Below are 12,513 nucleotides of genomic sequence, written 5' to 3' on the forward strand. Positions count from 1 at the left end.
TCTATGGGGAACAGATACTCGTTAAGGGGGAAACCCAAATCCGTGTCTGGAGGGTCACCAAGTCCACTATGACACCCCAGGAAATGATGCCAACACCTCTGGAATGACACTGGGACAGCAGGGGAAGCATGTCTGGGGGCATCTAACACACCAAAGACCCTCTATTACCCCAACATCACAGCCTAACAACTACACACTTTACACACTCAATACCACCTCTCTGACAGTAGGAAAACACCTTGAAACATGTGTATTTGGCACTTGCAGTGAGGAGAGCTTGTCACCAGCAGTGAATTTGGCCCTTGTAGTAAGTTGAGGTTGGCACCAACATTTGTTTTGAAAATCAGGGTGGATTGAGCCTCTAACCAGCAGAGTTTGGGCAAATTCATGGTGGAGGGAGCCTCTAAACACCCCAGTTTGGGCAAATTCATGGTGGAGGGAGCCTCTAAAAACCCCAGTTTGGACCAATTCATGGTGGAGGGAGCCTCTAACCAGCCCAGTTTGGGCAAATTCATGGTGGAGGGAGCCTCTAAAAAACCCAGTTTGGACCAATTCATGGTGGAGGGAGCCTCTAACCAGCCCAGTTTGGGCAAATTCATGGTGGAGGGAGCCTCTAACCAGCCCAGTTTGGACCAATTAATGGTGGAGGGAGCCTCTAACCAGCCCAGTTTGGACCAATTAATGGTGGAGGGAGCCTCTAACCAGCCCAGTTTGGACCAATTCATGGTGGAGGGAGCCTCTAAACAGCCCAGTTTGGGCAAATTCATGGTGGAGGGAGCCTCTAAAAAACCCAGTTTGGACCAATTCATGGTGGAGGGAGCCTCTAACCAGCCCAGTTTGGACCAATTAATGGTGGAGGGAGCCTCTAACCAGCCCAGTTTGGACCAATTCATGGTGGAGGGAGCCTCTAAACAGCCAAGTTTTGGGAAATTCACGGTGGAGGGAGCCTCTAACCAGCCCAGTTTGGACCAATTCATGGTGGAGGGAGCCTCTAAACAGCCAAGTTTTGGGAAATTCATGGTGGAGGGAGCCTCTAACCAGCCCAGTTTGGACCAATTCATGGTGGAGGGAGCCTCTAAAAAACCCAGTTTGGACCAATTCATGGTGGAGGGAGCCTCTAAACAGCCCAGTTTGGGCAAATTCATGGTGGAGGGAGCCTCTAACCAGCCCAGTTTGGACCAATTAATGGTGGAGGGAGCCTCTAAACAGCCCAGTTTGGGCAAATTCATGGTGGAGGGAGCCTCTAACCAGCCCAGTTTGGACCAATTCATGGTGGAGGGAGCCTCTAACCAGCCCAGTTTGGACCAATTAATGGTGGAGGGAGCCTCTAACCAGCCCAGTTTGGACCAATTCATGGTGGAGGGAGCCTCTAAACAGCCCAGTTTGGGCAAATTCATGGTGGAGGGAGCCTCTAAAAAACCCAGTTTGGACCAATTCATGGTGGAGGGAGCCTCTAACCAGCCCAGTTTGGACCAATTAATGGTGGAGGGAGCCTCTAACCAGCCCAGTTTGGACCAATTCATGGTGGAGGGAGCCTCTAAACAGCCCAGTTTGGGCAAATTCATGGTGGAGGGAGCCTCTAACCAGCCCAGTTTGGACCAATTCATGGTGGAGGGAGCCTCTAAAAAACCCAGTTTGGACCAATTCATGGTGGAGGGAGCCTCTAAACAGCCCAGTTTGGGCAAATTCATGGTGGAGGGAGCCTCTAAACAGCCCAGTTTGGGCAAATTCATGGTGGAGGGAGCCTCTAACCAGCAGAGTTGGTGGAAATCAGGGTGGAGGGAGCCTCTAACCAGCAGAGTTGGGGGAAATCAGGGTGGAGGGAGCCTAGTATTAGCAGAATTGTGCAACGCTTATGGTGGATGAGTATGAGGATGCGGAGGAATTGGAGAGGTTGAGTACAGACATGGAGTTTCATGTTGGGGTGCTTTACACAGGTGGGCACAAAAATGACGGCTCTACCCAGTGGTGGTTCATTTTTATCAAAGTGAGCCGGTCGGCACTCTCAGCTGACAGACGGGTGCGCTTGTCAGTGATGATGCCACCGGCTGCACTGAACACCCTCTCAGATAGGACGCTGGTGGCAGGACAGGACAGCACCTCCAAGGCATATAGGGCAAGTTCAAGCCACAGGTCCAACTTCGACACCCAATACGTGTAGGGCGCAGAGGGGTCGGAGAGGACAGGGCTGTGGTCGGAAAGGTATTCCCGCAACATGCGCCTATACTTCTCACGCCTGGTGACACTAGGACCCTCCGTGGCGGCACTTTGGCGAGGGGGTGCCATCAAGGTGTCCCAGACCTTAGACAGTGTGCCCCTCGTTTGTGTGGACCGGTGAGAACTTGGTTGCCTACTGGAGGAACTGCCCTCCCTGCCGCCAACGTCACATGCTGGAAACATCTCCATCATATTCTGCACCAATTGCCTGTGGCAAGCATTGATGCGATTGGCCCTCCCCTCTACCGGAATAAAAGACGAGATGTTGTTTTTATACCGGGGGTCAAGGATAGCAAAGATCCAGTACTGGTTGTCCTCCATGATTTTGACAATACGCTTGTCGGTTGTAAAGCACCCCAACATGAACTCAGCCATGTCTGCCACAGTGTTAGTTGGCATGACTCCTCTGGCCCCACCGGAAAGTTCAATCTCCATTTCCTCCTCATCCTCCATGTCTACCCATCCGCGCTGCAACAATGGGACAATTCGAAGTTGCCCGGAAGCCTCCTGTATCACCATCACATCATCGGACAACTCTTCTTCCTCCTCCTCCTCCTCCTCCTCCATTAAACGCAGTGAAGCGGACAGATGTGTGGACCTACTCTCCAGCTGTGACGGATCGGATGCTATCCCTAACTCCTCTGTGTGATCTGAGTTATCCCTGATGTCAATCAGGGATTCTCTCAGAACACACAAGAGCGGGATTGTAAGGCTCACCATCGCATCCTCAGAGCTCACCCTCCTTGTGGACTCCTCAAAGACCCGTAGGATGTCACAAAGGTCTCTCATCCATGGCCACTCATGGATGTGAAACTGAGGCAGCTGACTTTGTGGCACCCTAGGGTTTTGTAGCTGGTATTCCATCAAAGGTCTCTGCTGCTCAACCACTCTATTCAACATCTGAAACGTTGAGTTCCAGCGTGTGGGGACGTCGCACAAAAGCCGGTGTTGTGGCACATGCAGGCGTTGCTGGAGAGATTTTAAGCTAGCAGCGGCTACTGTCGACTTGCGACAGTGGGCGCACATGCGCCGCACTTTCACCAGTAGCTCTGGAACATTGGGGTAGCTCTTTAGGAAACGTTGCACCACTAGGTTGAAGACGTGGGCCAGGCATGGAACATGTTGGAGTCCGGCAAGCTCCAGAGCTGCTACCAGGTTCCGGCCGTTATCACAAACGACCATGCCTGGGCCCAGGTGCAGCGGCTCAAACCATATTGCCGTCTCATCGAGGAGGGCATCCCTCACCTCGGAGGCAGTGTGCTGTCTGTCCCCCAAGCTGATCAGCTTCAGCACAGCCTGCTGACGTCTACCAACGCCAGTGCTGCAACGTTTCCAACTCGTAGCTGGGGTCAATCTAACAGCGGAGGAGGAGGCGGTGGCGGAGGAGGAGGCGGTGGCGGAGGAGGAGGCGGTAGAGGAGGAGGAGGAGGGGGGTGTTCTTCTCGTGTCCCTGCCAGGAATGTTAGGCGGGGAGACGAGGTACACCGGGCCAGTTTGGGAAGCAGTCCCAGCCTCAACTACATTCACCCAGTGTGCCGTCAGTGAAATGTAGCGTCCCTGTCCGCATGCACTTGTCCACGCGTCGGTGGTCAAGTGGACCTTTGTGCAAAGCGCGGAACTAAGGGCCCGCCTGATGTTGAGTGACACGTGCTGGTGCAAGGCGGGGACGGCACACCGGGAGAAGTAGTGACGGCTAGGGACGGCATAGCGAGGTGCCGCAGTTGCCATCAGGTCCAGGAAGGCGGGAGTTTCAACAAGCCGGAACGCCAACATCTCCTGGGCCAGCAGTTTAGCGATGTTGGCGTTCAAGGCTTGCGCGTGTGGGTGGTTAGCAGTGTATTTCTGCCGCCGCTCCAATGTCTGAGAGATGGTGGGTTGTTGTAAAGAAACGCCTGATGGTGCCTTTGATGGTGCAGGAGAAGGAGATAAGACAGGACCAGGGGAGGATGAGGTAGAAGTCAACAAAGTGGCGGAGGCAGATGAAGTGGTGTCCTGGCTCGTCCTCTGGAGTGCATCGCCAGCACAGTCAGCAGTGGCAGTGGCAGAGGCAGTGGCAGAGGCAGTGGCAGTGGCGTGAACGGCAGGCGGCCTTTGTCCTGCCGTTGCTGCCTGCCACTGATTCCAGTGCTTGGATTCCAAATGACGGCGCATTGAAGTGGTGGACAGGTTGCTCTTCTCAGAGCCCCTAATCAATTTCGAGAGGCAAATTGTGCAGACAACACTATATCTGTCCTCGGCGCATTCCTTGAAAAAACTCCACACCTTCGAGAAACGTGCCCTCGAGGTGGGAGTTTTTCGGGGCTGGGTACGAACTGGAACATCTTGGGAGATTCCGGGTGTGGCCTGGCTTCGCCTAAGCTGCTGACCTCTGCCTCTGCCTCTAGCTACCCTTTTTGGTGCTGCACCTGCCTCAACATCCACACTACTTTCCCCGCTTGACATCCCCCCTGTCCAGGTCGGGTCAGTGTCCTCATCATCCACCACTTCCTCTTCCAACTCCTGTCTCATCTCCTCCTCCCGCACAATGCGCCGGTCAACTGGATGCCCTGACGGCAACTGCGTCACATCATCGTCGATGAGGGTGGGTTGCTGGTCATCCACCACCAAATCGAACGGAGATGGAGGAGACTCTAGTGTTTGAGCATCTGGACACAGATGCTCCTCTGTTAGGTTCGTGGAATCGTGACGTGGAGAGGCAGGTTGAGGGACAATGAAAGGAGCGGAGAACAGCTCTGGGGAGCAGGGACAGTTTGGGTTATTGTTCTGTAAAGCTTCGGAATTTTGGGAGGAAGGAAGACAAGACTGTTGGGTAATAGGAGGAGAGGAGGCAGAGTCTGACTGGCTGCTGGACAATGTGCTGTAAGCGTTCTCTGACAGCCATTGCAAGACCTGTTCCTGGTTCTCGGGCCTACTAAGGTTTGTACCCTGCAGTTTAGTTAATGTGGCAAGCAACCCTGGCACTGTGGAGTGGCGCAATGCTTGCTGCCCCACAGGAGTAGGCACGGGACGCCCTGTGGCTTCACTGCTACCTTGCTCCCCAGAACCATTCCCCCGACCTCGCCCACGGCCTCGTCCACGTCCCTTTCCGGGAGCCTTGCGCATTTTGAATTCCTAGTTAGAAATTGGCACTGTATACCAGTAGTAAAAATTGTGGGTGCACGTAACCCCAATATATTCTTTGAATTCCCAGTCAGACAATGGCACTGTATACCAGTAGTAAAAATTGTGGGTGCACGTAACCCCAATATATTCTTTGAATTCCCAGTCAGAAACTGGCACTATATGGCAGTAGCAAGAAATGAGGGTATTTGTATTCCCAATATACTCTTTGAATTCCCAGTCAGACAATGGCACTGTATACCAGTAGTAAAAATTGTGGGTGCACGTAACCCCAATATATTCTTTGAATTACCAGTCAGAAACTGGCACTATATGGCAGTAGCAAGAAATGAGGGTATTTATAACCCCAATATATTCTTTGAATTCCCAGTCAGACAATGGCACTGTATACCAGTAGTAAAAATTGTGGGTGCACGTAACCCCAATATATTCTTTGAATTACCAGTCAGAAACTGGCACTATATGGCAGTAGCAAGAAATGAGGGTATTTATAACCCCAATATATTCTTTGAATTACCAGTCAGAAACTGGCACTATATGGCAGTAGCAAGAAATGAGGGTATTTGTATTCCCAATATACTCTTTGAATTCCCAGTCAGACAATGGCACTGTATACCAGTAGTAAAAATTGTGGGTGCACGTAACCCCAATATATTCTTTGAATTACCAGTCAGACACTGGCACTATATGGCAGTAGCAAGAAATGAGGGTATTTGTATTCCCAATATACTCTTTGAATTCCCAGTCAGACAATGGCACTGTATACCAGTAGTAAAAATTGTGGGTGCACGTAACCCCAATATATTCTTTGAATTCCCAGTCAGACAATGGCACTGTATACCAGTAGTAAAAATTGTGGGTGCACGTAACCCCAATATATTCTTTGAATTCCCAGTCAGAAACTGGCACTATATGGCAGTAGCAAGAAATGAGGGTATTTGTATTCCCAATATACTCTTTGAATTCCCAGTCAGACAATGGCACTGTATACCAGTAGTAAAAATTGTGGGTGCACGTAACCCCAATATATTCTTTGAATTCCCAGTCAGAAACTGGCACTATATGGCAGTAGCAAGAAATGAGGGTATTTGTATTCCCAATATACTCTTTGAATTCCCAGTCAGACAATGGCACTGTATACCAGTAGTAAAAATTGTGGGTGCACGTAACCCCAATATATTCTTTGAATTACCAGTCAGAAACTGGCACTATATGGCAGTAGCAAGAAATGAGGGTATTTATAACCCCAATATATTCTTTGAATTCCCAGTCAGACAATGGCACTGTATACCAGTAGTAAAAATTGTGGGTGCACGTAACCCCAATATATTCTTTGAATTACCAGTCAGAAACTGGCACTATATGGCAGTAGCAAGAAATGAGGGTATTTGTATTCCCAATATACTCTTTGAATTCCCAGTCAGACAATGGCACTGTATACCAGTAGTAAAAATTGTGGGTGCACGTAACCCCAATATATTCTTTGAATTACCAGTCAGACACTGGCACTATATGGCAGTAGCAAGAAATGAGGGTATTTGTATTCCCAATATACTCTTTGAATTCCCAGTCAGACAATGGCACTGTATACCAGTAGTAAAAATTGTGGGTGCACGTAACCCCAATATATTCTTTGAATTCCCAGTCAGACAATGGCACTGTATACCAGTAGTAAAAATTGTGGGTGCACGTAACCCCAATATATTCTTTGAATTCCCAGTCAGAAACTGGCACTATATGGCAGTAGCAAGAAATGAGGGTATTTGTATTCCCAATATACTCTTTGAATTCCCAGTCAGACAATGGCACTGTATACCAGTAGTAAAAATTGTGGGTGCACGTAACCCCAATATATTCTTTGAATTCCCAGTCAGAAACTGGCACTATATGGCAGTAGCAAGAAATGAGGGTATTTATAACCCCAATATATTCTTTGAATTCCCAGTCAGACAATGGCACTGTATACCAGTAGTAAAAATTGTGGGTGCACGTAACCCCAATATATTCTTTGAATTACCAGTCAGAAACTGGCACTATATGGCAGTAGCAAGAAATGAGGGTATTTGTATTCCCAATATACTCTTTGAATTCCCAGTCAGACAATGGCACTGTATACCAGTAGTAAAAATTGTGGGTGCACGTAACCCCAATATATTCTTTGAATTCCCAGTCAGACAATGGCACTGTATACCAGTAGTAAAAATTGTGGGTGCACGTAACCCCAATATATTCTTTGAATTACCAGTCAGAAACTGGCACTATATGGCAGTAGCAAGAAATGAGGGTATTTGTATTCCCAATATACTCTTTGAATTCCCAGTCAGACAATGGCACTGTATACCAGTAGTAAAAATTGTGGGTGCACGTAACCCCAATATATTCTTTGAATTACCAGTCAGACACTGGCACTATATGGCAGTAGCAAGAAATGAGGGTATTTGTATTCCCAATATACTCTTTGAATTCCCAGTCAGACAATGGCACTGTATACCAGTAGTAAAAATTGTGGGTGCACGTAACCCCAATATATTCTTTGAATTCCCAGTCAGACAATGGCACTGTATACCAGTAGTAAAAATTGTGGGTGCACGTAACCCCAATATATTCTTTGAATTCCCAGTCAGAAACTGGCACTATATGGCAGTAGCAAGAAATGAGGGTATTTGTATTCCCAATATACTCTTTGAATTCCCAGTCAGACAATGGCACTGTATACCAGTAGTAAAAATTGTGGGTGCACGTAACCCCAATATATTCTTTGAATTACCAGTCAGAAACTGGCACTATATGGCAGTAGCAAGAAATGAGGGTATTTGTATTCCCAATATACTCTTTGAATTCCCAGTCAGACAATGGCACTGTATACCAGTAGTAAAAATTGTGGGTGCACGTAACCCCAATATATTCTTTCAATTCCCAGTCAGACAATGGCACTGTATACCAGTAGTAAAAATTGTGGGTGCACGTAACCCCAATATATTCTTTGAATTACCAGTCAGAAACTGGCACTATATGGCAGTAGCAAGAAATGAGGGTATTTGTATTCCCAATATACTCTTTGAATTCCCAGTCAGACAATGGCACTGTATACCAGTAGTAAAAATTGTGGGTGCACGTAACCCCAATATATTCTTTGAATTACCAGTCAGACACTGGCACTATATGGCAGTAGCAAGAAATGAGGGTATTTGTATTCCCAATATACTCTTTGAATTCCCAGTCAGACAATGGCACTGTATACCAGTAGTAAAAATTGTGGGTGCACATAACCCCAATATATTCTTTGAATTCCCAGTCAGACAATGGCACTGTATACCAGTAGTAAAAATTGTGGGTGCACGTAACCCCAATATATTCTTTGAATTCCCAGTCAGAAACTGGCACTATATGGCAGTAGCAAGAAATGAGGGTATTTGTATTCCCAATATACTCTTTGAATTCCCAGTCAGACAATGGCACTGTATACCAGTAGTAAAAATTGTGGGTGCACGTAACCCCAATATATTCTTTGAATTCCCAGTCAGAAACTGGCACTATATGGCAGTAGCAAGAAATGAGGGTATTTGTATTCCCAATATACTCTTTGAATTCCCAGTCAGACAATGGCACTGTATACCAGTAGTAAAAATTGTGGGTGCACGTAACCCCAATATATTCTTTGAATTACCAGTCAGAAACTGGCACTATATGGCAGTAGCAAGAAATGAGGGTATTTATAACCCCAATATATTCTTTGAATTCCCAGTCAGACAATGGCACTGTATACCAGTAGTAAAAATTGTGGGTGCACGTAACCCCAATATATTCTTTGAATTACCAGTCAGAAACTGGCACTATATGGCAGTAGCAAGAAATGAGGGTATTTATAACCCCAATATATTCTTTGAATTCCCAGTCAGACAATGGCACTGTATACCAGTAGTAAAAATTGTGGGTGCACGTAACCCCAATATATTCTTTGAATTACCAGTCAGAAACTGGCACTATATGGCAGTAGCAAGAAATGAGGGTATTTATAACCCCAATATATTCTTTGAATTCCCAGTCAGACAATGGCACTGTATACCAGTAGTAAAAATTGTGGGTGCACGTAACCCCAATATATTCTTTGAATTCCCAGTCAGACACTGGCACTATATGGCAGTAGCAAGAAATGAGGGTATTTGTATTCCCAATATATTCTTTGAATTCCCAGTCAGACAATGGCACTGTATACCAGTAGTAAAAATTGTGGGTGCACGTAACCCCAATATATTCTTTGAATTCCCAGTCAGACACTGGCACTATATGGCAGTAGCAAGAAATGAGGGTATTTGTATTCCCAATATATTCTTTGAATTCCCAGTCAGACAATGGCACTGTATACCAGTAGTAAAAATTGTGGGTGTATATAGCCCCAATTCTATTGCTAGGGGACTTGCAGGGTATTTCTGGGGTGAAGGTGGGGGGGCACACCGTTGGAACGGGTATCGGGGTATATATCGGGTATACGGGAATACACTGACAGTGTATTCCATTCAGGATCCTGGGAAAGCTGGGTTGCGGCGATTGAGCCCGTCAGTGCCACGTTACACTGACAAGCTTCTCCCTGGAATTTAGCTCTTATAAGAGCTGTTGGTTGTCTTCTCCTTCCTATCCTAGCCTGTCCCTGCCTACCCAGAATCTAAGCCCTAGCTAGCTGGACGGAAACCTCCGTCCTCGGTGAATTGCAAGCTCAGAATGACGCGAAGCTGGGCGTCGCTGTTCTTTTAAATTAGAGGTCACATGTTTTCGGCAGCCAATGGGTTTTGCCTACTTTTTTCAACGTCACCGGTGTCGTAGTTCCTGTCCCACCTACCCTGCGCTGTTATTGGAGCAAAAAAGGCGCCAGGGAAGGTGGGAGGGGAATCGAGTAATGGCGCACTTTACCACGCGGTGTTCGATTCGATTCGAACATGCCGAACAGCCTAATATCCGATCGAACATGAGTTCGATAGAACACTGTTCGCTCATCTCTATTACTTACCTCTCCCTGGCTCCACTGCACTCCTCAGCAGTGTCGGCCATCCTTAATGACGTCCGAGATGTCACTTAACCCAGGATGCATGCCCCACACAAGTAGACCTGAAGCCTGTCTAGATCCCGGAGAGGTAAGTAACAGTGATCAGTAATATAATTATATAGTATAATAATAGTGTTTGTGGGGCCCGTGGCATCACTTACCGATCTCTGCCCCTGCCAGGATCGGTAAGTAAATAGGTCCTGTTACCATCTGGAGTAACTCCAGTCAGTCACGGCCTATTACAAAAAAAAAAAAAAAAAACGCAGCGGTAGCGGCTTTCCCCAGGCCCCTATTGTCAGAGGCCCTGTGGCAGCTGATACCACTGCTGCCCCGGTAGTTACGCCTGATCTAGTGCACCCAAACTTTATCAAAGAGCAGGCGGGTATCAGAGATAGTGGCACTAATTTTTTATGAAGCATTACAGTGTCAATTTGCCAAATAATATTAGTTAATGAGAGGAAAGAACTCTTCCAACTGAAGACAATGTGGACTCGGGCTGCCATCAGAATATATTGAAATAATTTGAAGTGAGATTATTTGAGGCTAGGGGGCTTAAAGTTAAGAAGAAAAATGGAAGTTGACAATGGGAATGACTGTTCAAAAAACCATTGTGCCATTCTATGAATGGCCACCCAAAGTGACAGGCATGAGGGCAGGACCACCAAATATGGAAAGTAGTGCCCAAGGCATTTCAGCTTCTAAAATAGAGGGACGAGACTGTAGGGTAACAGATATGTAAGCTATGAGGGACCAAGTAAGTCCTATGAAGGATCTTTAAAAATGGTTCCATAAGGGTGATCTGCTAACTGCCTTTGCTAATAGACATGCAACAGTCAATCCACTGAGCTGATGTGAGGGTTGAATCAAGGTCTTGTTTCCAGGCTACCATAAATTCTAGCTTATCATCATGGCTCTATGGCTAGGACAGCCAAGGCAAGATACAGGGGACACTCCTTCTGAGTATCATGTTGAATTTGAATAGGTGTTGGGGAATCTCTAGGGAGTTTTAAACATGTTATGGGGTCGCAAGAGACTGTGTGAAGGGATCTCTGACAGTGGCCGGTGATGCCAATGTATTTTAAAACTAGAGCTATGTAGCTCCAGGAGAGGCTTTCAAAGGCCTCTTGAATGTATAAAGCTAGCTATTAAAGGAGTTTACAATGGGAATTGGTCCAATGGACAATATTACAGAGTTCTGATATTATCAGAGGCCTTTCTATCGGGAATAAATCCCACCTGGCCGGACTGTATGGTGGTGAGGATGGAGAAAAATAACCTTGTCTAAATTAAAAAATTTTTTTGTTTAATCTCATTTTACTTTATGTCTAAATTTAAAAGCGAAATGGGTCTATTATTATCAGTGGTAACATCTTTTTGGGCTTAGGAATAACTGTGGGGAGAGGCAGGGGTGAACCATGGCTTTCTGCCGCCTGAAGTGGACGTCAGAAAGCCGCCTCCCCCCCCCCCGAGGTGGGGGCGGGGCCGAGCGGAGCGATCATCTTTAGCAGACAGAGAGCAGGCAGGGAGAGGACCTGCTCTCTGCCTGAGCGTGACGGGCAGCCACTGGAGCAGCGCTGCTCCAGTGGCCTCCCTAATCCACAGCTCAGTGATGGTGACCCTAAGCCAGTCCAGGAAAGCTTGTCCTGGACTGGCTTAGGTCAGCAAAAATGCCGCCCTCCCCGGGGCCCTGGCATAGCGCCACCTGAAGCGGTCGCTTCAGGTCGCCTCATGGGATGTGCGGCACTGGGGAGAGGATACTTTTAGCTTTTTAATAATACAGGGAGGAGATGTCATCAGGTCATTGCCATTTTTAAGGGTATCAATGGCAACATCAAATTCCTTCCTAGTTACAGGGCTATCAAGGATGACTGCCTGGGAAGAGGAAACAGAAGGGAGGTGAAGACAGCAGAGAAAGGAGGCAATCTCCAGGGTGGCAGATGCAGTGGGGCTAGAATAAAATTTCTGGTAAAACTGGTGCAATTGAACATAAATTGAGCTAGGGTTAGAGGTCATAGCACACCAGGTTCCCCTAGCTGCTCCATATTACATATTGCTGCCAATATTACACAACCTAGTATGAAGTAGGCAGACAGCGGCAGAGAATAAACAAATGCACAACCTACCCATAATAGTGG

The 12,513-nt window shown here is 47.3% G+C and overlaps 1 protein-coding gene across 8 annotated transcripts in view; it reads left to right on the forward strand.

Annotated features, from left to right (window-relative positions):
* LAMA2 (laminin subunit alpha 2) overlaps positions 1-12,513 on the forward strand; it is a 593,715-nt gene that overhangs the window by 172,898 nt on the left and 408,304 nt on the right. The gene's annotated exons all lie outside the window — the stretch shown is intronic.

This window comes from Leptodactylus fuscus, chromosome 3 (genome assembly GCF_031893055.1).
Source record: "Leptodactylus fuscus isolate aLepFus1 chromosome 3, aLepFus1.hap2, whole genome shotgun sequence".
In the NCBI taxonomy this organism is placed as follows: Eukaryota; Metazoa; Chordata; class Amphibia; order Anura; family Leptodactylidae; genus Leptodactylus; species Leptodactylus fuscus.